Source organism: Schistocerca piceifrons, chromosome X (genome assembly GCF_021461385.2).
Source record: "Schistocerca piceifrons isolate TAMUIC-IGC-003096 chromosome X, iqSchPice1.1, whole genome shotgun sequence".
Lineage (NCBI taxonomy): Eukaryota > Metazoa > Arthropoda > Insecta > Orthoptera > Acrididae > Schistocerca > Schistocerca piceifrons.
In genome coordinates this window covers 376,424,553-376,446,708 of record NC_060149.1, presented here as the reverse complement: position 1 = coordinate 376,446,708, position 22,156 = coordinate 376,424,553, and positions in this window count along the sequence as shown.

Below are 22,156 nucleotides of genomic sequence, written 5' to 3'. Positions count from 1 at the left end.
ACACCGGCAGAGGGGTAGAAGGTGCGGGAATTGGCATGATGGATGGTAACGTAGGAGGGGCGGCGGGAGAGGAAGGAGGCCACCAGACGGATGTAGTTGATAGGAAGGAAGGGCGTAGGTTTGGAGTTTAAACAGGAGACCGGGATGCCAGACACGGTCGTAGGCCTTTTCAAGGTCAAGTGAGACAAAAATGGCGGAGCGACGGGTGTTAAGCTGGAGGGAGAGGAGATGAGTGAGGCGGAGGAGTTGGTCATCAGCAGAGAAGGAAGGTCGAAAGCCACATTGGGTGTTTGGGAGGAGGTGGTTTTGGTGGAGGTGGAGATGGATGCGCCGGGAAAGGATGGATTCCAAGAGCTTGCTGAACACCGACGTGAGACAGATAGGACGATAGGAAGAGGCATCAGATGGAGGCTTATTGGGTTTGGAGAACATCAGGATACGGGAGGTTTTCCACAGGTCGGGATAGAAGCCAGTGGCAAAGATGACATTGTAGAGGGTGGCAAGGAGGGAAAGGAAGGAGGGAGGGCAGTGTTTGAGGTGGTGGTAGGTAACGCAGTCGTGGCCGGGAGCAGTGTTGCGTTTAGTGCGGAGTGTGAGGCTGATGTCCTGTGTAGTGATGGGAGTGTTAAGTGCAGATGGTGGGGTGTGGCCCAAGTACTGGAAGCTAGGAGCAAGGGGAGGAACAGAGGTATCCGTACGGTCCATGACATCAGGGAAGAGGGAATAATCAAAGTGGGGATCATCTGGGATGGAAAAAACATCAGAGAGGTGGGAGGCAAAGTGGTTGGCCTTACTGAGGTTGTCAGGAAAGGGACGGTCATTAAGGAGGAGAGGGTACTGGGGGGTGGGGCGGTTCCCAGTAAGGCGGTGGAAAGCAGACCAATACTTGGAAGAGTTGATGGGGAGCGTGGTGTTGAGGTGTGTACATGTCTGGCGCCAGGCTCGGCGTTTCTTCGCAACAAGCAGGTTGCGGATGTGTCGCTGTAATTGCCGGTGGCGGGTAAGTGTATCCCGGTCACGAGTGCAGAGAAAAGAGCGGTAGAGGCGGCGGGACTTCCGAAGGAGAAGGACGGCCTGTGGTGGAAGGGCAGGGCGGTGAGGGTGGATGGCTTTGGTGGGGATATGGGTGGCGACGGCGTCAGACAAGGTCTGGTGCAGGAAGGCAGCAGTGCGAGAGATGTCATCAGGAGACTGGAGGGTAAGGGCGTGGCTGTCAACCTGGGTGTGAATGGAATCCCGGTAGGCATCCCAGTTGGCACGGGAGTAATCATGGACAAGTTTAGGAGGGACGTCAGGGCGAGGAGTGTGGCGGGGATGGCGACCGGTAGAGATAGTGAGGAGGACAGGGGCATGGTCACTGCCAATGAGGTCAAGGACATCCGCGGTGATGCGCCCAAGAAGGTTGGGAGAGGCAAGGACTACATCAGGAGTGGTGTTGGATGCGGGCCGGGTGTGCTGGGGCAGGGGAACCAGGTCTCCCTGGAGAGTGGTGAGAAACTGATGCCACCGCCGGAGGTCGGCAGGATCACGGCTGTGGATATTGAGGTCGGCGGCAATCACGTAGGTGGAGAAGGTGCGGTCAATGTGGGCCAGGAAATCGTATGGGATGGGGGTGCGAGGGCGGACATAAATGGTGGCACAGGTGATGGTAAGGGCGGCGAAGAAGAGGCTGAGGGTGAGATGCTCGGCAGGATTGTTAAGGAGAGGTTGGGGCCGGACTGGGAGGTGCTTGAGGTGGCCTATAGCAACTCCGCCACGCGCCAGAGGGTACGGGTTATCGGTGCGATGTAGGGTGTAAGGGGCAGTGGAGATGGAGATAAGGGGCTGAAGGAAGGTTTCATTGAGGACGAAGGCATCCACGCGGTGCTGACGTAGGGTGTGGAGGAAGAGGAGTTTGTGGGTGGGCAGGGAGCGAACGTTGTGGTACAGGATACGGTACGCTTGTTGTACCATGGGAGTGGAGAGTTAGACGAGGGTGGTGAGGGGGGTGAAGGTGAAGTGGGCCTGGTTGTGGGAGTAAGTGGCATAGGTGGTAAGATGGAAGATGGAACGGGCAGCGAGGGCGAATTGGGAAAGAGTGTGGGAGCGCTGGAAGGGGGTCGTGAGCTAGCGAGGTTCCCACTTTTATATGCAAAGGACGGCTTCTTATTGGCTGGAATACGTCAGCGATATGGCGAGTAGCGAAGTGGTGCCCTCTACTTCCATAGATGTAGTTGCTATCCCGCGTTGCTTGCAGCGCCATCCCTTAAATCAGGAGGTAAAGTGCGAGAAGTTTTTCTCAGCGATTTTTCTTTATCCAGTGCACTCTTCCAAGTGTTGCTAAGTGCATAGCCGTTGTCTCTATTAAAGTTATTATCGCTAAGCCTAATTTCGACTGCTTCCCGGATCACAGAGTCCCAGTAATTCGATGTGTGGGCTATTACTCTGGTTTCTTCAAATAAAATCTTATGCTTGTTAAGCAGGCTATGTTCAGCCACCGCTGATTTTTTCAAATACCTGTATTTCAGGTGACGTTGGTGCTCGATGCAGCGGTCGGCAACGGTTCTTACACACTGGCCCACGTAATTCTTGCCGCATTCGCAAGGAATAGTATAAATTCCCGGCACTCTTAAGCCGAGACTATCTTTGACTGGTCTCAACATTTCCTTAATTTTCCTAGGTGGTCGGAAAACTGGTTTTATTCCTTGCCTCTTCAGGACTCTGGCTATCTTGCTCGTTGTAGCACCGCAAAAAGGAAGCCGCGCTAAGTGTTGGTCCTCTTCTTGTATGTGGCCGGCATCGTGTCTTACTTTCTTGGACAATACTGATTTAATTTCACCGGCAGAATAACCATTCCTCTTGAAAACAGTCGTCAAATGGTTGATCTCGGGACCGAGGTAGTCCTTGTCGGAAATAGTCCTGGCTCTGTGTACTAAAGTATTCAGCATAGCTCTCTTCTGAGACGGATGATGGAAGCTATGGCTATGCAGATATAAGTCTGTATTGGTTGGCTTCCTGTACACAGAATGGCCCAGTCGTCCATCCGGCTTTCGCTCTACCAACACATCTAAAAAAGGTAACTTCCCTTCCTTCTCTACCTCCAATGTAAATTTTATGTTTGGATGTACACCATTCAGATGTTCGACGAACTGCTGCAGCGTGTCGCTGCCGTGTGGCCAGATTAAAAAAGTATCGTCGACGTATCTGTAGAAGCATGATGGGCGGAGGTGTGCACTGCCGACCGCTGCATCGAGCACCAACGTCACCTGAAATACAGGTATTTGGAAAAATCAGCGGTGGCTGAACATAGCCTGCTTAACAAGCATAAGATTTTATTTGAAGAAACCAGAGTAATAGCCCACACATCGAATTACTGGGACTCTGTGATCCGGGAAGCAGTCGAAATTAGGCTTAGCGATAATAACTTTAATAGAGACAACGGCTATGCACTTAGCAACACTTGGAAGAGTGCACTGGATAAAGAAAAATCGCTGAGAAAAACTTCTCGCACTTTACCTCCTGATTTAAGGGATGGCGCTGCAAGCAACGTGGGATAGCAACTACATCTATGGAAGTAGAGGGCACCACTTCGCTACGCGCCATATCGCTGACGTGTTCCAGCCAATAAGAAGCCGTCCTTTGCATATAAAAGTGGGAACCTCGCTAGTTCACGACAGTCAGTTTTAGCCCTGACGACGACCATGGAGGTAGTGGTCGAAAGCTCGGAGATTTATCCTGATTTGACGCGGCATGTACACCGAGAAATTTTTACTCAGGAAATACGTCGCGAAAGACTTCGTAGCCATATTAGTTTCCTCTACGGGGAGGACATAGCGCGCAGCGTTCGTCACCTGGAGAAGCTGCGCCTGAAACAGTCTCAGTTGCTGAGCAATCTGGCTTTTTTACAGCGCTGTCGTGACAAGGAGGTAGTACCGAAGTTTGCAGTCGTCAAACACCACATCAGAAGCGCTGCAGTAAATAGAATTTTACGAAAGACCAGCCATGCTATTGTGAAGGAGAGGATACGTCATACCAGGTATGAACTAGACATGAACGCTCGCCTGTTATTTAGTTGCCATTTATTTCTGGCCGATGTCCTCTCACCATTGGACTGGGAATGGGTCGATATGACTTTGGCGGCACACCAACGAGCCAATTTAAGCAGGACTACGGCGAAAGAAGCCGATAAATTTGAGCGGCTTAACCGTGATCAAGGAACTACTGGGTCCAACAGCATTCACCGCACTGTTATCAACTTCTCTGACAAGGAACTTGATGAAGCTACCATCTCGGCTCTCAGTAAAGGATTGAACTTTGCCCCAGCTCCACGTAAGTTACCGGTGGTTGAGATCATTAGTGGAGTGGAACAAGCAGTTCGTCATCTTCCTCAAGAAGCAGCGGATGACGTAAGGCTTGCTACTAGCCGGATTTTAGCGACATCCAAGCCGCCTAAGTCAAACATCAGCAGAGAGGAGAGACAAGGACTGAAATTGTTGCAGAAGGATGAAGATCTAGTTGTTTTACCTGCGGACAAGGGGAACGCCACGGTAATCCTCAATGCTACAGATTACCATAAGAAAGTTGGATTATTACTGGAGGACAGCACATACCGGGTTCTCAGACGGGATCCCACATCGGCGCTCAGCAGGAAGACAAGGGAGCTACTAAAAAACTCTGGCCTCTCCGATGAACTGGTGAAGAACTTACGGCCGAGAGCACCTAGGCCACCAAGACTGTACGGTTTGCCAAAGGTTCATAAGGAGAACGTCCCGTTGAGACCGATTGTTAGCGCTATTGGCTCTCCTACGTACAAGCTTGCAAAGCACTTAACTAAACTGTTGGCGCCTATAGTTGGTCACTGCCCACATCATATTAAAAATTCAAAAATGTTTGTTGATATCGTAAAACAGATGAAGATAGGCCCAAGTGATATCATGGTCAGCCTCGACGTGGTTTCTTTGTTCACCAAAGTACCTGTGGATGACACATTACAATTGTTGTCTGCTCATTTCTCCTCAGAAATTTTGAAGTTGTTCCGGCATACCTTGACGACCACTTATTTTTTATACAGTGGAAATTATTATGAAATGACGGACAGAACAGCCATGGGTTCGCCACTGTCACCAGCAATAGCGAATTTTTTCATGGAGGACTTTGAAGAACGAGCCCTGAGCAGTGCACACCTCCGCCCATCATGCTTCTACAGATACGTCGACGATGCTTTTTTAATCTGGCCACACGGCAGCGACACGCTGCAGCAGTTCGTCGAACATCTGAATGGTGTACATCCAAACATAAAATTTACATTGGAGGTAGAGAAGGAAGGGAAGTTACCTTTTTTAGATGTGTTGGTAGAGCGAAAGCCGGATGGACGACTGGGCCATTCTGTGTACAGGAAGCCAACCCATACAGACTTATATCTGCATAGCCATAGCTTCCATCATCCGTCTCAGAAGAGAGCTATGCTGAATACTTTAGTACACAGAGCCAGGACTATTTCCGACAAGGACTACCTCGGTCCCGAGATCAACCATTTGACGACTGTTTTCAAGAGGAATGGTTATTCTGCCGGTGAAATTAAATCAGTATTGTCCAAGAAAGTAAGACACGATGCCGGCCACATACAAGAAGAGGACCAACACTTAGCGCGGCTTCCTTTTTGCGGTGCTACAACGAGCAAGATAGCCAGAGTCCTGAAGAGGCAAGGAATAAAACCAGTTTTCCGACCACCTAGGAAAATTAAGGAAATGTTGAGACCAGTCAAAGATAGTCTCGGCTTAAGAGTGCCGGGAATTTATACTATTCCTTGCGAATGCGGCAAGAATTACGTGGGCCAGTGTGTAAGAACCGTTGCCGACCGCTGCATCGAGCACCAACGTCACCTGAAATACAGGTATTTGGAAAAATCAGCGGTGGCTGAACATAGCCTGCTTAACAAGCATAAGATTTTATTTGAAGAAACCAGAGTAATAGCCCACACATCGAATTACTGGGACTCTGTGATCCGGGAAGCAGTCGAAATTAGGCTTAGCGATAATAACTTTAATAGAGACAACGGCTATGCACTTAGCAACACTTGGAAGAGTGCACTGGATAAAGAAAAATCGCTGAGAAAAACTTCTCGCACTTTACCTCCTGATTTAAGGGATGGCGCTGCAAGCAACGCGGGATAGAACCTACATCTATGGAAGTAGAGGGCACCACTTCGCTACGCGCCATATCGCTGACGTATTCCAGCCAATAAGAAGCCGTCCTTTGCATATAAAAGTGGGAACCTCGCTAGTTCACGATCCCAAACACCCAATGTGGCTTTCGACCTTCCTTCTCTGCTGATGACCAACTCCTCCGCCTCACTCATCTCCTCTCCCTCCAGCTTAACTCCCGTCGCTCCGCCGTTTTTGTCTCACTTGACCTTGAAAAGGCCTACGACCGTGTCTGGCATCCCGGTCTCCTGTTTAAACTCCAAACCTACGCCCTTCCTTCCTATCAACTACATCCGTCTGGTGGCCTCCTTCCTCTCCCGCCGCCCCTCCTACGTTACCATCCATCATGCCAATTCCCGCACCTTCTACCCCTCTGCCGGTGTGCCCCAGGGCTCTGTCCTCTCCCCTCTCCTCTACCTCCTGTACACAGCAGATATGCCCCAACCCCCCCCTCCAGTGCACCTCTTGCAATATGCTGATGACACCGCATTCCTCGCCCTCGCTCCTACCCTCCAACGGTCCCAACGCCTTCTCCAGAATCACCTTGACCTTTCTGCTGCATGGTGTAACCAATGGCTCCTGAAACTCAATCCTTCCAAGACCCAGGCAATCATCGTAGGTCGTACCACTCGCTCCTTCCGGCTCCTGGATTTCTTCCTTACTGTCTGCGCACGTCCTGTCCGTCTCACTCCCACCCTCACCTACCTTGGCCTCACCATTGACCGTCACCTCACCTGGATCCCTCATCTCCGATCCATCCAATCCAAAGCCCACAACCGCCTCCGCCTCCTCAAACTCCTCTCTGGCCGGACATGGGGGTTGCACCCCTCTACCATCCTCCACACCTACAAATCCTTAATCCGTCCCATCCTCTGTTATGCCAGTCCTGCCTGGATATCTGCCCCCCCCCCAAATTCTATCAGTCCCTCCAGATCCTTGAGCGTCATGCACTCCGCCTCGCCTTCCGTATCCGCCTCCCGTCCCCCACGCGGCTCCTCTATGATCTCATTCCTTTCCCCCATCTGCTCCTCTTCCTCGAACATATCCGCATCCTCTACACCTCCCGCCGTCTTGAACCCCCTCACCCCCTGGTTGCTCCTCTCCTCTCCCATCCTCGCCCCCTGCCCCGTCTTCACCGTTGTGTCCCCCCTACCCTCCATCTCTACACCCTCCATCTCCTTTCCCAAGGTGGCTTCCGTCAACTCCCCCTCCCGGATGATGCCCTCTCTCCCTCCATTTATCCTTCCTATCAACTCTGATCCTCCCTCCCCCTCCTTTCCTCTGTCCTTTCCCTGGGCTCCCTCCTCCCCCCCCTTCCGTCCTGTTTCCTCCCCACTACACCTCTCCCTACCTCCCTTCTCCCCCCCCAGTCCTTTTGTATTCCCCTCCTCTGCCTACCCCCTCCCTGTCGCGTCTGCCCCCCACCCCTCTTATGGGTCCTCATCCTCCATCAGCTCCTTTCCCGGTTCCCCCCCCCCTTCGCTTTTACTCTCCTTTCCCCCCCTTTTTGTTTTTCCCATCTCCTGTTCAGTTTCCCCCCACCTGCTCTCGACTGTGGTGTCACCTTTGCCGACTTTTTCGTGCTGTGTTCTAGTGACTATTCAGTGTTGTGTTGCGAACAGAAACCATGCTGTCGCTGGGTGTGCGTTTTATATACTTTGCGAACAGAATCCAGACTGTCGCCGTGTTTTTTTAATTGTCTATTGTTTCCCCTGTCTGCTCCGTATGTATTTTTATTCGCTTCATCATCCCTCTGTTGTTTGTTTTCATTTCCCCATTTTCTTTTCACCTTGTTACTCAATGAGTCCCCGATTTTATCGCCTGTTTTTTATTATTATTTATTCTCCTGCTCTTTGTCAGAAAACCTGTAGGCTGCAGAGCGGCGTCCTAAGCTGCTGCCAGCCCGCCCCCTTCGGGTGGAATTGAAATTCAATAAAGGAAAAAAAAAAAAAAAAATAGTTCACGACAGTCAGTTTTAGCCCTGACGACGACCATGGAGGTAGTGGTCGAAAGCTCGGAGATTTATCCTGATTTGACGCGGCATGTACACCGAGAAATTTTTACTCAATATGTATGCATACATACTGAAATATACATGTGTAGATTTAAGAAAATGCTGGGAAACAAAATAGTTTTTAATGAAGGGACGATGGGGAGGAAGGGAGGGTTGGGTAGCGATGAAATTTTAAGGAGACATTATCACTATTAAGACAAGATTGGTTCTGATATGGAAATCATTGTCATTCGAAAACATTTGTGTTTACAGTCACTTAAAAACAGAGCCCACCGAACCATAACGATCGGTATATAAGTCCATTATTATAGTCTTAAAATTGATTACTGCAGTTAATATGTATAAAGGTGGGATTACTGAGGAAGTTGTTGGGGCGTGAAAAGTTACCAAGAGTGAAGCGGGTACTACTAAAGGTGTAAATTCGTGAATTGATAATTATAGCTTAGCTGCATTATGTAGAGTACTAAGTTATACAGTTCCATTAACGATGTGTCATCGTGATACTGTTTGCAATGCTGTAACTGAAGAGAATAACAATCAGGATTATTTTAAGAAAGGGATACCATAAATGCTGGTTTGTATTGTATTTTATTCATTAACTGATTTCCACCAAAGACCACGCTCACGGTACTGTGAGAGATATAAAACTAGGATCTAACGTTCTTTAACGTTTCTAGTCTTCACATTGTTAATTCATTCCTCCCTTCTCCCCTCACCCCCTTTTTTATTTTTTTTCCTCTGCCTCCTTCCATTTAACTTATATACGACAATGTGGTTTTTGTTCTCATTATATCCTGCACTTAAGGAACCACTATTGCTGTATCTTAATCTATAATTAATACTGATGAAACATTCACTGATGAAGTATGTCTTTGGCTTACTTGTTGTTGTGTGGCAGTCTCTTGCACCATAGTATTTTGATTGTCACCTATAAAGTCTTGATTTGTAGTTTTGCACAGTTTTTGTTGCTGCAAATAAGGATTAATTTTTTCATTTTTGTATGAAGGTCCCTTATGACAAATTATGATTGATTTATTAGACTATTCACATATAAATGTTATATAGTTTATGCTCCCTTCATTGTCCTATCCTGTTTGTGGGAGCCTCATTGTAAATGTCATATGTGAATGTGACTGTTTTAACCTCCAACTGGTTTCTGAAAGCAGACACACACACACACACACACACACACACACACACATATATATATATATATATATATATATATATATATATATATATATATATATATATATATATAGTGTCATACTTACGTATTTAAGAAGTTATACAATTTTATATACAATTTTATGTGGGTTCTTGACCACCGTTACTGCCTTGCTTACATTAATTTCTCATGATTACGATAATTATGTTATTTAGACCACTACTGGCTGATTAACTAGGAGGTATTGATAGACAAAAGGTTATAGTTCTTGCTCTGTTGTACTTATAGTTTGTGTGTTTGACAGCTTACGTCGTTGTCGTTGTTTTACTGTTTTTATATGAGGATGCCACTGACACATGTCTGTTCTGGTCTTTGTAAAATACTTTCAAAGATCCATTACAATGTGGTGTAGGTTTCTATGACCTGTAAATTGGCCAGGAAAATTCTCATGAAGAGAATATGTTTACTATGTAGGCTATCAATGTAGCACTTAAAAATTTAGTAGTAGTAGTAGTAGTAATAGTAGTAGCTTTAGTCATATGTAGATCTCTTTTTACAAGGATTTAGGATTTTGCTGCTTTTTTGTGATGCCTTGTATATGAGGGAAAGGGGTGTATAATTATATAAATTTTATTTGTAAATATAAATATGTTCACAGTATATATATATGGAGTAAATTTTAAGTTGACAAACCAGAATAACGCGAAAAATAAGCTTCACACGAAAAAAATGTGTAGAATTAGAAGTTGATTATTTTCGAGGGGGACATCCGCTGTTGCTAAAATTAGCCCGCTACCCTAGCCCCTGGGGCTGGGGTGGGAACCAACTTTAAAATTTCAAATCGGAACCCCCATATTTTATTGCAGAATCAGATTCTACATGAAAAATTACGTACATTTTGTCTTAAACATTTCTTTTGATTCTTGGTAGTTGGCGCTGTAAATCAAGAAAATCCGTGTTCTCATTTTTGCTTGGAAAACGGTTGTGGATACCTAAAAAATACTTATTTACTTCCTAAATTTTGATTCGCTGAAACTAAAACTCTTCCTCTCTCCCCACAGGGTGGGGGTTGAGAGAGAGGAATTAGAGTTTTACAAATGTTGACCCAAATATTAATATTTTCCGAAGATTCGGATAGGTTTTGTTTCTTTCGTGGTCATGAGGCCACACAACTTTTAATTATCAAACAAATCATCTGACTAGCTAACTAACTAACCAAACATCCTACTTACTAACGAGTGAATTCATTAACTAAAAGAGTAAACAAAGTATAAGACTAACTGAGGAAAAGACCAACCCACACGCTAACTAAAGATGAACGTATTCCCGTTTAAGATTTGGTGATCCTGAAAGGAACGATTGGTTTCGTTTTATTGTTGACTGTTTGCAAAAAATTGCAAGTAAATGGCTTTCGGGGTGCTTGTTTCCAGTGAGTCCCCTCGCCTCTCACTTTAGGCCTGCTTGTTGTCCGTAAATTCCTTGCATCTCACCGTTTTATGAAATCAAATGCTCAAAGTGATGACCTCCAACTTCGATGCATTTATTGACTCGTGCTCTAAATCCATGCACACATAATGATAACATGTCTGGTGTAATTGCAGCCCAAGCGTCTCTTATTCTTTGCATCATGTTTTCGCGAGTGGTAGGCGTTTCTTGATAAAAGATATAGTTTAGATAACGCCATAAGAAAAAATGTGGCGATGTAAGGTCAGCTGATCTGGCTGGTCAATTCACAGGGCCTGCCCTGTCGATCCAGCGACCATGGTAAAGGCAATCTAGCACATCGCGCGCTACTAATGAATAATTCTCTGGACAACCATCATGTTGAAACCACATGTTGTGTCGAAGTTCGATGCTCAGATGTTCAAGCAGATCTGGCATTTCATTTTCAAGTAGGTTTCGATATTTGTTGCCATTCAAATTACCGTCGATAAAATATAGACCGATCAGTTTATCGCCAATTATACCACACTAAACATTAACTGACCAAGGTTGCTGATGGTTGGCTTCTCTAATCCAGTGTGGGTTCTGTTCACTCCAGTAATGCATGTTATGGCGATTAACTTCGCCGTGGTTTGTGAATGTTGCCTCATCGGAGAAAAGTACTCTGGCAAAAAAGTTTTGGTTTGTTTGCATCCGCTGAATTGCCCAGTGACAAAACGTTAGACGGTTTTGGAAGTCGGAAGTCATCGCCATGTAGTTCCTGATGCATGAATACATGGTATGGATGAAATTATTGGAGCTTCAGGATGTTCCAAACACTCATGTGTGAAATTCCTGATGGTCTTGATATTTCTCTTGTGCTCGCATGTGGATTGTGAGCCACAGCAGCTAGATCTGCCACTAGATTGCTTTCTCCACAAACAGTAGCTGCACGGGTTCTTTTTTTCTGGTTAACACTGCCTTCCGCAGTAAATTGTTTAATAACTTGAACAAAAGAGGACTGTTATCGTACTTGGCCAGGAAAACGCGGCACATAAAGCGCTTCTGCATCGTCAAAATTTCTCTCACTATCTCCATAAATGTACACCATATCAATTTTTTCTTCCACAGACAGATAATTCATAATGGCATATGCCACCAATTAATCTCAACAGAGGAAAGATAAGGGCGACGAGAAAGGCAGGGTGAGAATTTCTATGAGCGAGAAGCGGCCCGCTCGGCGTAATTCCGCCTAGCAATACTAACTCTGCGTCTAACGCGACTAGTAGCGAGCAAAATCGCGAACGCAAGGTAATCAAACATAAGTCGCTCAAAAGACAATCCTTATAAACGATGTATTGCTGCCTCAATGCTCAGACGGGTAACAGATACAGTGAGTTTATTACATTAATACTTATAATTTCTAAACCGCAGTCTTATTACGAGAAGGGCAAATTTCTCGTCCCTGCGCTACTTATCGGCGGCACTCCGAAACATTACGCCGCTCATCAGCAAGGGCTGGATAAGAGCATCGATTATCGATCAGGGCTGAGTGGCATATCGATTATCGTACATAATTCTAAAAATGTAAACGACATAACAGCAGCGACATTCGGAAATAAAATAAAGGTGTGAACAATGTGATTTAAGTCACTAAATTTATGAATCTCGTTTTCTACATTTTTCCACCCGAAACTGAAAGACTCAAATTAAGCAAGCATCCCAGTTGTGAGACTTCTAGACAAACAAGAGTGATTACTCCGAATCTAATAAAGAAATAGGTTCCTGAGTCAGTTAATTTGTTAGTTAATGAGTTCACTCGTTAGTAAGTAGGATGTTTGGTTAGTTAGTTAGCTAGTCAGATGATTTTTTTGATAATTAAAACTTGTGTGGCCTCATGACCACGAAATCAACAAAACTTATCCGAATCTGCGAAAAATATTAATATGTGGGCCAACGTTTATAAAATTCTAATTCCTCTCTCTCAAACCCCACCCTACGGGAAGAGAGGGAGAGTTTTAGCGAATCAAAATCATGAAGTAAATAAGTATTTTTATTTATCCGTAACCACTTTCCAAGTAAAAATTAGAACAAGGATTTTCTTGAATTACAGCGCCAACTACCAAAAATCAAAGCAAATGTTTAAGACAAAATGTACATAGTTTTTTTATGTAGGATCTGATTCTGCAATCAAAAATGGGTATTCTGATTTGAAATTTTAAAGTTGCCTCCTGCCCCACCCCCATGGGGCTAGAGTGGCGGGCTAATTTTAACACCAGCAGATGTCCCCCTCGAAAATCATCAGCTTCTGATTCTACACTTTTTTGTGTGAAGCTTATTTTTCGAGTTATTATGGTTTGTCAACTTAAAATTTACACCCTGTATATATATATATATATATATATATATATATATATATATATATATATTTACAAATTTTATATTTATAGTCATATTTTCAATTTTAGTCTTTCACATGTTTTGCATACTATACATTACATTACTTTGTAAATTATTATATTTACATTTGTTTTACCATAGGACTTTGTAATCTAACATTTCTTCATATATGATCCCTGTTTGTGATTTTATTGTATTCCTTGGTTTTTGACCATGATGTTAGTGAACATATGTGATTCAGTGTGATTCAGTTGTTGACTTTCCGAGCCAGTTTAATGTTTATATTAGAACTGATCAGCTCCTTCTTCTCACTCAATCACTGTGTATTGGATCTCTCCTGTTTGAAATTAATTATTGGTCTTATATTTTCGTAAGATGGGTGGTATGAAGTGTTACGTTTGTAATAGCATTCTGACGCAAATATCTTCTTGGGAGCGTTACATCCTAATTTTTGACCTTACAGGTCAAGTTTACCACTGCATTTCATTTAATTTTTGATTTGTATCTCATGCACTGCTGCGAGCCTGGTCATGGACCGAAACCGTTTGGTAAATAAATGCAATATGCATTACTTAAAATGCATGGTGCTTCAATCAGATTAACAATAATACAAGGAGGCCTACCGAGTTTATAATAATGGATATATATAACAAGAAATATACATGTCTGCTTACATGCTGTAATGTACATAAATAGATTTAAATAGAGACAGAGCAAATTATGGGAAACGAATGAGTGTATTGTGATGGGAGAGGGGGTGAAAAATGGAGGGGGGAGATGAGGAAAAGGAGTGGTTAGCGATGGAAGTTGAAGGAGACATTATTACTACGAAACAATGGCGAAGCTAATGGATTTATTGTGGGCAGGATTACCTTACATCTTTTTATACAGGAGATCGATGCTTCGATTCTTCTTGGTAGCAAAGCTATCAATCACATTATCTTTAAATTTATGATCATTTGCAAGTTGTCTCACCATTTTTTTTTCTATATGAATTATGCAGAGAGAATTAACCTATCGTTTGTAATTGAATTGGGAAGGCAGTTTTGAATTCTTTTGATGGTGCTCTTACTTCTTTTCGAAGGAGTTGTAATGACAGGAATGTAAGAATCAATTCAATAAAATTCGTTACTTTGTTATAAATATTCTGAAACTCATTGTCCGTTGTGATTTTAAGAAGGAGTGCAGGTGGTAAGCATTTATCTTTGCCAGTGTACAAGGAGTCTTGAGGTGAGAAGGTCGCAAAGCCGTAACAACCAAACCGGTTGAAATTTGCATATGTCGCTTTGTGATAATGTCGCGAGACATCTACGGATGCGAATGTAGCCTCCCCCTCGAAAATTAAAAGCTGTGTCCTGAGCATGCAAAGTGATGCTCACCGCGATTTTCAACCTCCGAGGTCAGACAGTCATTCAATTCCTCGATTACGGACATATCACTAACGGTGACGCCTACTGCGATACACTTCGTAGCATACGCGAGCCCATCAAGAGCAAACGGCCTGGGTTGCTCACGGAGGGCGTGATTCTCCTCTATGATAAAGCGGGTCCACACGTCTCCAACTTCAAACAAAGTGTAATGGCCAAGTTCAAGTGGGAGCAACTTGAGCATCCACTCTACAGCCCGGACATGTCGCCGTCCGACTTCCATGTGTTTGCACCGCTAAAAAAACAGCTCAAAGGGAAGCACTTCAACTCGAACGACGAATTCAAGTACACAGTGAGGACTGATCCTTTCACAACAACATAATTCTGCAAACAGAATATTACTCGGGTCGTGAAGCAGTGAGATAGTTGCGCTTTGGTATCTGGCGATTACTTTTGAATGAAGACTTCGGTTATTCTCACAATGTTATTTCGTACCCTTTCTTTTGAACACCCCTCATAAATGCTTTGTATCTCACTTTCCAGTCGTTTATTGTCGAAGTATGGCTAAGTTGTGAGAATGCCATGCAGTTTCATTGTCAGGAAATTTGATTTGTAATTGTGAAACTGACGCTTACCAAACAACTCTATAAACTAAACATTCTCAATATCTACAAAACACACTTCCTTTTGTACTATAATGTTGTCTAAGAGCTTATAAGTTAACATCTTAAGGATTCTATATTCACATATTTCCCTGTAAAATTTGTTGTTATATCTTCCAACAAATTAGGCCACGATTTATTCTGAACTCATATCGCTTAACTAACTGATGGTCTTCTTGATATCAGCATTGCTCGTATTAATATCACGTAACATATGCAAATATTTCTTCGTAAAGACAGAGCAGAAAAGGAATTGAGTTTTACTAAGAATGCTAAGCAGATCAAAAGCACTGTCGAACGTCTGAGCGCCCCAGTCTTCATCATATCCGATGATATCTTGGTAATGTCTTTCAACTCGTGTTATGTAATATATATTGTCTGAACAGCTCGGGAATTGAAATTCCAACGTGTAGTGCATGTCTGAGGCAGTCTAACACCTTTAATTTCTAAGAGTTGTGTTCTCTTTGAGGTCGTGCTAACAAATGAATGGAATATTACCAGATTGTAAACGGAAAACCTTAAAGTTTTGGTAGCTTCGTAACAATGTAACAGCACTAGATTCCATTTATGAATATAACATTGCAAAAATATTGCTCACGGACATTTTTGTTTAACAAAATTTTGTAAACCTCCACGTTCACTTGCCATTACTGTGGCTGTATCATATGTTTGGCTCACAGTTTTGTCTGCAACATCAGGTACATTGAGTACAATTTCTGATAAACCCTGAGCAGTTTTGTCATTATAAACGTTGTGAGAACCAATAAATCTCTCTATGGGACTGTCTTCCCCACAAAATAACAGAGCAGAATAATACTTGTTTGTGACTTACAATAAACATCCGGCGTTCAGCTGCTTGCTTCCAACATCGGTAAACGATTCATTTAACTAGTTTTGAATTTTGCTTGATGATCCTTTGAGTCCTGAAGTGCTCTGCTAAAGGTGACGAGTAAACTGTTTCTGTCTAGAGAAAAGTTCCAATAATTCAAGGTAACTGTCTTTGTTGTCGAAAGTTACATCTTCAAAGTGTACTCTGAATGCAAGGTCTTACTTCCCCAAGAAACAAACAACATCAGTAAGTCTCTCTATCATGAATTTACTTTGTTTCACAATAGCATTATGAATTATGGCTAGAAGTCTGACTCCTTCAGGAATTGAATGTTCTGTTTGTCCATGATCCAACAACCGAAAACTCTCTTGATTCTGAAGGTGTATTTTGGAATTCTGGTGCTTCTCGACTTTCCTGTCAACATTTTTTGTTACACATACACCGAAAGAAGCTGAAATCCATTCTTTTTTTAGTCCCAGACCGACAAAACAAAATACATGTGCCGCAATACAATTTATTTGACACAGAGAAACCTGTAAACCAAGAATGTATTTTATACCAAGAAAATTGAAATTTCCTGATTTGTTGCCATCAACTATTTTAATTTCCGTGTGGGGTGAGAATCGCTTACCATTTAAGTGCAATTTGCTTCGTAAGTCCTTTCTTTTTTTATTTAGAACAACGGAACTTTTACTTTGATGCCAACATTTCGGGCACTATTATTTTAAATTTTGAAGTTTAGAATTTTTCTTTGTCATCAAATTTGGAGACTCTATGACCTGCTTCCATCGTCATTAGCAGTCAGTGTTAGTCATTCGTCATAGTCGTTGTGGGGGGGTTTCAACTCTGTGAACACCTTTGGTCTTTCGCGACTTAGTGAGAGACAGGTTTCTTACGAAGCTACGAAGCGTTGCATTTAGAATTGTGCAAACCATAAAGCAGGCAACATGAGTCGGTATCTCTCTTCTTTATGACGAAGTGTAAACGTTATGGATGACACACATTTACTGCGCTCGCTGCTAACTTCCATAAACATTTAACGTCACTCAAGCTGCCTCGACAATAGCAGTTGTACGCCTCAGTCATACTCCACTTTGCTATTACTTTGCGCGTGCTGATAAAACACGAAATGTGTCCCGTGTCAAGGTACTAATTTGTGTGTAAAACGAGACTTTACAGGACACTCAATTATACAGGATGATCAGACGAAAACTAGCACCAAAAGTGTTTCCGACAATTCATGGCAACGTAATCCGATCAGCACTGCTATCATTAGCAATCGAGAGAGATACCGCAACATTAGGAATTCAACCTTGGCACCAGTGCATGACATTTTCAGCGAGAAGGATTTCGATACCTGAGGAAGTAAAAAACATTGCATCGAAGAGCGCCTGACTTCTCTACCAACAATTTTTTATTTTGGGGCAAATAAGAGTGAGAGCAGATTGTTGGGAACGGTTTTGCTGCCATCTGTCAGAGAGAGACCGAGCGAGCAGACACAATGATGAAAGACTCATTTCGCATTAGGAAGAGCACCGGCTTAAATAGCCTTCCAGAAATTCTGATTTTGGTTTTCCGTGGTTTAGATCGACAAGATAGTAAACCCTAATCTTCCGTATTTAGTTTTTCAGAAGGAGTTCCTGTGCTTGTCTCAAAAAATTGATAAATCGCGTATAGCACTGCATCGGTAGGACGGTGATTATTTCCTGCCTCTTCTGTAAAGAACAATTCTCCTGTTCATTAAGTAGATAATTTATTTCATGTCACACTCGAAAAATTTCCCAAACAGTATTGTTTTGGCCGCCCTGATTGAACGATGTCTCATGAACCATTTCTACGTCCACCGTGTAGATGCGTATATATGGAGTGTAGCGATCTTGGCAAAGCGCAGCTAAATCCTCGTGATTGATTAGTGGACGCACAATGGGAATCTTTATTCGACGATACCGATAGTTGATAGGTTTCTAAAGTATTCAGGAATAGCAGTTCCTCCAAATCTATGAGAGGCTCAGACTCTCTCCGAGAACCATTCAGTGCTGGCTGATGCTCACAGGCTCAGTACACAACGACTTGCTGCTAACAGGCGTCTGTTTCGGCGGACAGCCGCTTTAGCAACTATCCAACCACTATGATAACACTTCATCGCAGCCCTCGCCTACGTCGTCAGAGCCACCCGACAAATGTGGTGTCGGTGTAGCTGTCGTGTTTCATGTTCGCGAAAGTCGGTAAAACCAAGCACTCGTAGGTTTATTCTTTCTCACCATTTTCGGTCAACGGACCAGCTTTTAGACTGGATTAAGGAAATTTGTACAAGCTTCAGCTCCAGGAAACTGAAGCGAAATGCAGAAAGATCTGAAGAATACTAGTGACCTAAATAAACGTAGCGTATTGCACATAAATAGACATAAGGACCATAATTGCTCTATTACAACCTCAAAATATCAAACACTATCCGTGCTAAAGATAACAATAACAACATTAAATATGTTGTAGGAATATCAGACTCCAGTCAGATATTCACTGAAGCAATCGTAACGATATGTAACTAATCTACGAAGAAAGTGGTTTAAAAAATACTAGAAATACTGATTCTACAGCATTTCTCGTAAGTCTTACCAGACAGGAATATTACTGAGATTAGGTAGGACCCTAAGAAGAGCGGAACGTGTTGTCATGGGTTCATTTAGTAAGCACGAGACTGTTACGAAACGTTCAGCAAATCCGAGTATATTACGTTACAGGAGAGGAGTTTTCACTTACAAAGCGGATAATTATTAAAACTTCGAGAACATAGGTTTTAAGAAGTGTAGAGTGACATATTACTTCGTCCCACGTACCGTTCATGAAGTGACCAAGACGAGTAAATCTGAGAAATGAATGGTCACACGGAAGTTGAGCTTCATTAATAAAAACTGTGCGTGGTTGCATATTTGAAGGGGAAACGATTTATTCCTCCCTAAACTTTAATAGATTTTTTGGTGTTTTTCTCTTACATGGTCTCTTATTATTTTTCTGGGATTGGTAAATTCCTGTATCTCTGCAACATCGTTTGCTTTAAACCTTGTATTTTCATCAATAAATTTGTTGTTATTATAAAATATATTTTGCACTGTATGTACCTGAAATTGATTCAGTTTATCAGAATTATTATTTTTATTAATAAAATTTTGGTGTATATAAACGTATATTGGGATATGAATGAGAAAATTAACACTTCCATATTTTCTATCTGTATGTTATGCTGATGATGATATATTGACATTTATACTTCAATTAACCGATAAGAATGCGAATTATTTATAGAACACAAATGGAGAAGAAAGATGTATTGTTCATGTATACTATAAAAAAGCTTAAGTTTGTATTCCACTTTTTATGCAAATATTCCTTTAGTAAAATTAAATATGGATTTAGTTTCCTGTACTGATTTCAGTATAGTCAAGATTGTTCTAAGCAAATAAGGGAAGGCAGAATGGTGGAAGGAGTACATAGAGGGTCTATAGATGGGCGATGTACTTGAGGATAATATTATGAAAATGTCAGAGGATGTAGATGAAGATGAAATGGGAGATATGATACAGTGTGAAGAGTTTGACAGAGCACTGAAATACCTAAGTCGAAACAAGGCCCTGGGAGTAGACAACATTCCATTAGAACGACTGACAGCCTTGAGAGAGCCAGCCCTGAGAAAACTCTACCATCTGGTGAGCAAGATGTATGAGACTGCTGAAATACCATCAGATTTCAAGAAGAATATAATTATTCCAATCCCAAGGAAAGCGAGTGTTGACAGTATAAGAAGTCATGGCTGGAAATTACTAATGTGAATTCTTTACAGATGAATGGAGGAACCGGTAGAAGCCGACCTTGAGGAACATCAGTTTGGATTCCATAGAAATATTGGAACACGTGAGGCAATATTGACCCTACGACTTATCTCAGAAGATAGATTAAGGAAAGGCAAACCCACGTTTCTACAATTTGTAGACTTAGAGAAAGCTTTTGACAATGTGGACTGGAATACTCTCTTTCAAATTCTGAAGGTGGCAGGAGTAAAATACAGGGAGCGAAACGCTATTTTCAATTTGTTCAGAAACAACATGGCAGTTATAAGAGTCGAGGGGCACGAAAGGAAAGCAGTGGTTGGGAAGGGAGTGAACAGCGTTGCAGCCTATTCCCAATGTCATTCAATCTGTATACTGAGCAAGCAGTAAAGGAAAGAAAAGAAAAATTCAGAGTAGGAATCAAATTCCATGAAGAAGAAATAAAAACTTTGAAGTTCACTGATGACATTGTAATTCTTTCAGTGACAGCAAAGGACTTGGAACAGCAGTTGAACGGAATGGAGAGTGTCTTGAAAGGAGGATATAAGATGAACATCAGCAAAAAACAAAACGAGGATAATGGAATGTAGTCCAATTAAGTCGGGAGCCACTAAGGGAATTAGAATGGGAAATGAGACACTTAAAGTAGTAGATGAGGTTTGCTACTTGGGGAGCAAAAAACTGATGATGATCGAAGGAGAGAGGATAAAAACGGCAAGGAAAGCGTTTCTGAGGAAGAGAAATTTGTTAACATCGAGTACAGATTTAAATGGTAGGAGGTCGTTTCTGAAAGTATTTGTATGGCGTGTAACCATGCATGCAGGTGAAACTTGGCAATAAATACTTTGCACAAGAAGAGAATAGAAGCTTTCGAAATGCAGTGCTACAGAAGAATGCTGAAGATTAGATGGGTAGATCACATAACTAATGAGGAGGAATTGAATAGGATTAGGGAGAAGAGAAATTTGTGGCACAACTTGACTAGAAGAAGGGATCGTTGGTAGGACAGTTTATGAGGTATCAAGGGATCACCAATTTAGTATTGGAGGGCAGCGTGGTGGGTAAAAATCGTAGAGGGAGACCAAGAGATGAATACGCTAAGCAGTTTCAGAAGGATGAAGGTTGCAGTAAGTACTGGGAGATGAAGAAACTTGCTCAGGACAGAGTAGCGTGGAGAGCTGCATCAAACCACAACAACAACAACAACAGTCAAGATTACAATATTTTAAGATTTAATTTTATTTGGCTTGATTTTATGAATTTTTCCAGGCTCTTCGACAGTAGAAGCTGAATTATTGGTTAATCTATAATGAATGAAAGGTAAAATATCATTCATGATCAACACACATTTGTCTTCAAATATCTCTTTCTGGAAATAGATAGCTTTATATTTTTCTTATGAATAAAAAATCTTATAAATGGAGAGAATAAAAATAAGTCAATTAAAAAGTAGAGTTGAACAAGTAGTAACAAAAGATTATTCATAATGGAGAATATAATATTTTATTGATCGTATCAGATATAAAAATATGTAATAGTGAACTAACAGCTAAAGAACAACAACTTATTCAAATAATTCATCTCCTGTGTAAAAATTTGAATTTTCTACAGTCATATGAATCCTGTTTAACAAATGAGACATATGGATATATAGTTGTTAATTATATAAAAAATAAAAATTCATTTACTGAATTTGCTTGGACACACATATCAAAGGAAAGAAAATAATACGTAGGTTTTGTGAGTGAAGTAAATTGCTTATACATATCAGTGTATCAGAGATTATCTGAAGATTATATGAGACAATTTCTAAGTAAAATTAATTGGGATAGTATATCACATTGACAAAAATATCTGAAGGTTTTATAGAGAATTTGAGGATAAAGTATTTCATCAATAAATATCATGTGAATAAATATTATTAGAAAATTTTATGAGAGAATTTCAAAACAAAATTGAGTTTGTCACTTATGAGGTGGACAATCGCTGTCTGAAAATTTTATGGGAGAATTTAAAAAATATGTACAGGGAGAATATATCACTGTTTCAGAATTTATCTGAAGAGTTTATGAGATAATTTCAAGATAAATAAGTTAAGATATTATATCAAGTGATTGAGTATTGTTCAAAGATTTTATAATAGAATTAAAGAAACCGTTAACTGGGTAAATATTTTAAGCTATTAAAATTTATCAGAATGTTTCATACAAAAAATATTAAAACCATAAAAAATATTATCTACTACAGAAGAAGCTTGTTCTATATTCTTAACTGATTTTTTTTTTTTT